Here is a 5,734-nt window from a genome sequence, read left to right as displayed (position 1 = left end):
GAGATAAATTGCTAAATAATCATCAACTTTGAAAATTACTTAAGAAATCAATAAATACATTAGTAGACCCAAATGTGAAGAAATATAAAATAGTCCTACAAATTAACATTTAACTTTACAACTTCTCAAAAAATACTTGCAGCTATGCTGATATGGGAGCATATGCCACTAGTCTTCACTACCTCGAGGCTACAGCAAGAGGAGGATTTAGGCTAAAGACTTTGAGGCTAACCTGGCAAAAACCCAGCTCTAAAAATTGACTCACCAAAAAACCAAACAGTAATCACATTTTTAAAAAAGGAGCCTTCATGGGTGATTTCTATGAAACATGCAATAAAGATCAGTAAAGATAATTCATGATCACGTCTAAATGTAGAAGAAGAAAATTGACTAATTCTTTCTGTAAGGCCAGATATACCAGCTAATACAGCATAAGAGTAGAAATTGCAGATCATATTTTTATAGATGTTGTCACAGATATTCAAAAGCCCTAGCAAACTGAGAACAACAACAAAAAGAATTATTGGACTTCGTGACCAATAGGGACATTGTCATATGAGAAGTTTCCAAAAATCATTTTGATAGAGCAAACCTTTTGGCAAATCACTTATCAAATTACTATAAAACTTATGGCCAATTATGACCAGAGAAAAATTCTTTTTCAATCCACTTAAGAGCAGCTATGAACTGTTTTCATATTTAAAGTTGTTAACTGAAGTATTTAACAATTTAGTTTTAGAAAAAGATAAAAATGTTTGCTTTTCTGACTTCTAAATATTGTTTGAGAATATTAAACAGGATTTTCATAAAAAATTAAATAGCATATGCAGATGATACTATTATTTTTATAATGTCTCTAAGCAATTTACATAAACTAATGAAACATAAAAATAAGTTTAATAATGTCATGGTCAACATTAAATCATTTAAATTATATACAGTAGCAATGAGCAGTGTTAAAATCACAAATATAAGAAAATAATCTAAATGAAAGTATTAAAAGAATTGTTCACTGCAAAGTAAAATGCAAAGGTGAAAATAAAATGCAAATTACATCATGGAAACAAAATGGAAAAACTGTGAATATTCAGTGATTAAAAGTTTGATTTTGGGTTTTAAGGGTTGATGGGCTTTCTCGAGACTAGCGCATGGGGTAGAGCCGGACTTCCTCCTCCCTCTGTCCTGGTATGGTGCCGATCTTTCTCCTCCTGTCTGATATATATTCTATATATGTCAATTAAGTTATTACTTGTGTTATTGAGCTCTATAGTTTCTTTATTCAACTTTTGCTTGTAAGATCTATCCAGTGGTGAGAGAGGTGTGTTAAAGTCACCCAAGATCATGTTGTGGTCAATTTGACTCTTGAACTTGAGAAGAGTTTGTTTGAACATAGGTGCGCCATTGTTTGGGGCATATATATTTATGATTTTTATGTCTTGTTGGTGTATGGTTCCCTTGAGCAGTATGAGATGTTCTTCTTTATCTATTTTGATTAACTTTGGCTTGAAGTCTACTTTATTTAATATAAGTATGGAGACTCCTGCTTGCTTTCTAAGCTCATGTGAGTGGTATGTGTTTTCCCAATATTTCACCTTCAGTCTGTCTTTTCCAGAGTCTCCTGGAGGCAGAATATGGTTGGATTTTTTTTTAATCCAGGCTATTAGCCTATGTCTTTTGATTGGTGTGTTTAAGCCACTAACATTTAAGGCTATTATTGAGTCATTATTTGTATTTCTAGATATCTTTGTTTATTTTTGCTACTTGAAGTGTTAATTATTGTTTAATTTTTAATTTGCATCTTTATATAGAATCCAGCATTTGAATTGAACATGTGTAGTGATCAAATCTGTGCAACTTTTACCTTCTAAAATATCATTTTGATGTTTGAAACGTGTGAACTCTTTTTAGAATGTCCACAGTCTAATAAGTACTTATACAGTTTAAATTATGGGCTATAAAACCTAAGAGTTACTTTTCCCTCTTAAATGCTTTTTGGCACTCCTTGCCAACTGTCTCTTATAACAGATATAAAAAGATTTTCTCTTTTGTGGTTCTTTGTGACAACTTTCTCGGCTTCAACATATGAGTGCAAACATACATGATTTGTGAAATATGAAAAATCACTAGAAAAAAACAGTCTCCCATGGTAAATCCAGAAAAAAGAATATAAATTTTAAAACTGTAAACTATAATCCCAGTGCTTTGTAAGGCTAAGACAGGAGAATTCTGAGTTTAAATCCAGTAACAGCAGGTCCCTGAGCAACTTAGTGAGATTCTGTCTCTAAATAAAATACAAAATAGGAGTGAGGATGTAGCTCAATGTTTGAGTGCCCATGAAATTAATTCCTAGTACCCTCCAAATATATTAGGGTTCACATTTAATCACTAGGCCTTAGTTATTTTTGGTGAGATCTATATATAAATGGCATATGCCAATACTTATGAATTTATTTTATGTACGTCAAATATTATATAAATATTTTTATAGTATAGGCTTAAATTGATATACATTATTATGTAAAAAAAATAACTGAAAATTGCTTTAGATGTAAGTGAATGCCTGAAATCCCCCATTGGCTCAGTAGTCAGAGGATTGCAAGGCCAAAGTTTAGTAACTTAGCAATATTTTTCCCCAAAATAAAAAATGGCTGGTGAGATAGCATAATGAATAAGTGCCCTGGGTTCAATCTGGTGTACAAAGGAAAGGAGGAGGGCTTTAAAATTGCCTTGTTTCACCAACAACAAATGTGAAATTTAAAATCAAAAACTGCATTCTATCACTTTTCTGTGACACACAGAATCTACTTTATTTCATTTTAAACATTTGAATCTTACACAATCCAAGTTTTCTAACATGCAATAAATGACATGTTTTAATCACGTGGGTCTCCAGGCCATTGGATGAATTTAAGGTCAGTGTAGCTGATGAATCTGCAGTCATACAAACTGTAGCATGCAGGTGCCATGAATTTGCAGTAATAGTCAAGAACTCATGAATGGATTGTTCATTGCCTTGAAAGAGTTGAAAAATTTTTTTCTGATGGTAAATGTACCACGGTAGTGTTGTGAAGAAATATCTATAGTAATGTCCATGCTAAGCTACCATTGTTGTTAAGAAACATCCTGGAGAATGGGAATGATTCATAGATGACTGAAATCCTGAGCTATGTACCTTCCCAACTGTGCACATTATGCCTGGCACAACATAGTCCAGGAGATCAAGAGAAATAACACAAGCTCTCTGACATCAAGGAGGTAATCTGAGAAACACCCCTCAAACAAGGATCTACGGAGTGATACTTCCAGCTTGGTCCAGGAATGCCCTATCGTACTGGGCACTCATGTCCTTTATGCACTGAAGAAATCGAGCTGCTCCCTACAGTGGGCATTCTGTGTGGAAGGACATGTAAATTACAGGGAATCTAACACAGATTTCTGAAATAGGTTACATTTGAAGAATTCATATGGTAAGAAGAAGGAAAGGCCAAGTGAAGAGATGAGAAAAAACAGATCACACATGAAAAAGAAATTTTCAAAAAAAAAATCACAAGTTTTGCTTTTAGAGCTGATAGTAAAGACTTTCTCTAGTATCTGGATCCAGGAAGGAGTCATGTTAGATATAGTGCTCTCACTAAAGTCAGGGGAGGTTGTATGACACATGTACCATCATCTGTGTTGCAACCATCTAGTGAGGACTGCTCAGACAGTAGACACGAGCTGGTGGTTAGGACAGAAGTAGAGAGAATTAAAGGAGAAAAACACCCCACTGCAAGTTACGTTTATTTGGACCCTCTGCTTGAGCACATTTCATGGTGAAAGTGAGGAAGAAACATCTCTTCTCTCATATGCAATCTGAGCACCATTCTGTTCACAACGGGAGAGGAAATAGGATCTGTAACCCCTAATAACACATACGTAGACTTAAAGCTTGGGGTTGTCCTCATTACCCAGCTCAGCTTCACCACTACTGCCAACCCTCCCCATGTCCTCTTGGTATTCACTAACGTAAAAACAGACAAAAGGGAGATGGAGAATTAAGACTGGTCTTGCTTCAAGCAAGTGGGCTTGGGACTGATGTCAGCCTAGACAGAAACCTCTTCCTTGTGGCTCTTTGTGTGCTGGGAATCTACAAAGAGCACTAGGGAGAAATGACTGACACCTGAGAGAGGGTGACACCATCACCCAGCCCCTCTGCTGCAAAACACACCCTCCAGTAACACAACGAGCAAACCCTGGAAAAGACTTCACTGAATTGCAGCTCTTTGTGAGAAGTAGATATGAGAACCATGGGTTGCTTTTGTAAATTGTCAGGGTTTGAAAATACAGCTCAGGTTTCACAGTTACATCTATTATATTTATATTACTATTATATGAAATTTCTTCTGAGAAAATGAACTAGAAGCGAAATTGTTTTTTAAAATCAAGAAAGAAGAGGCCCCAGAGGTGCTTCTCTATGAGGACAAATGCATGGAGTACTGCATACAGGGCATAGGTTCAGGGCGTCTGAGTGGCAGACCACCCCCTTTGCTAGGCCTGTGAGTGGCATATTGCTTACCCCATCAGCACAATTCTGGGCACGAACAATGTGTTGAAGTCTCACTCTTTGATTGTTCACTGCAAGGACAGTTAGCAGACATTACACTGGTGGCTGTCTATATTTTGCTTAGGCACTGCCTGAGTACATATACATGGTAACTGCACAATAAAATCAGGCCTGCTTCCTGATTTGTCTCTGGAGGAATTGATTAGAGACCCCACAGCCACACTCTTCTCTACCCTGTTCTGTGTATCTCCTCAGGGATGAGAGAGCCCATGCACTTCTCTGCAGACCCCAAGCTCTCATTCTGGGAAACCTACATGATCCTGCATAAGTGTCTTTTTCCCCTGACTGATGTTGCGATGGAAGAGTAAAGTTCAGCTTTCAGCTTTCCTGCTTTATCTTGCTTTGTGTGTCTTAGGATCACATTTATCTGTGCATGCTAATGACATGAAATATTTAATTTTGGAAAAAAATCTGAAAGTGACCAGGACAGGATGGGTTTCAAGTGTCCTGAATGTTCCTCTAAGCAAAATTGAATTCACACATTTCCATTATTACATATTTCAAAAAGTTTTTAATGATTAAAGCAGAATGGACTAATACATAAAAATATTCTTCCAAATTTTGTGAATTATATTCACAAGCCTATAATTTAGCACCATGAATTGGAACTTACCAGCACATTTATTTGATTTTCTAAAATACTTAATGTACTTCCTTCTGATCACGGTCCCTTGTTTGACATTTACCAACTGAAAGTTCTTAACCATGTGAGATTCCATTCTATATTATGAGGTTTTGAACATAAAACCTCATTTGCCTCTAAATATTTTAAAATGTACAATTACTCAAACCATAATTTTTCTATGAGTTATGAAGATTACCAAAGCAAGATTATCAATCAAAATATTAAAACTTATTAATTCATTGGTAATAAGTATACAAATTAGTAGTTTTTAAAATCTCTGTATGACATACCATATGTAAGTTATGTCCCATGAAGTTATTAAATTGAAAAATGAAGAAGTAAAACTGACATTCCCTATAAGAAAAATTGACTCATTTTATCAGGATCTCAAAAAAGCAGACATCTTTAGAAGACAATATCCTCGTTACACCATAAGGAACATGGTCCTCTGGTCCTTGGTATTCACTAACGTAAAAACAGACAAAAGGGAGATGGAGAATTGAGAC

The 5,734-nt window shown here is 35.5% G+C and overlaps 1 pseudogene; it reads right to left on the bottom strand.

Annotated features, from left to right (window-relative positions):
- Positions 1 to 3,348: 3,348 nt before the first annotated feature.
- LOC144371297 (hexokinase-2-like) overlaps positions 3,349 to 5,734 on the bottom strand; it is a 15,977-nt pseudogene continuing 13,591 nt past the window's right edge.

The sequence above is a fragment of the Ictidomys tridecemlineatus genome, chromosome 16 (genome assembly GCF_052094955.1).
Source record: "Ictidomys tridecemlineatus isolate mIctTri1 chromosome 16, mIctTri1.hap1, whole genome shotgun sequence".
NCBI classification, from domain to species: Eukaryota; Metazoa; Chordata; class Mammalia; order Rodentia; family Sciuridae; genus Ictidomys; species Ictidomys tridecemlineatus.
The sequence above is the reverse complement of the archived record's forward strand: the minus strand, read 5'-3'. Positions and strand labels throughout refer to the sequence as shown.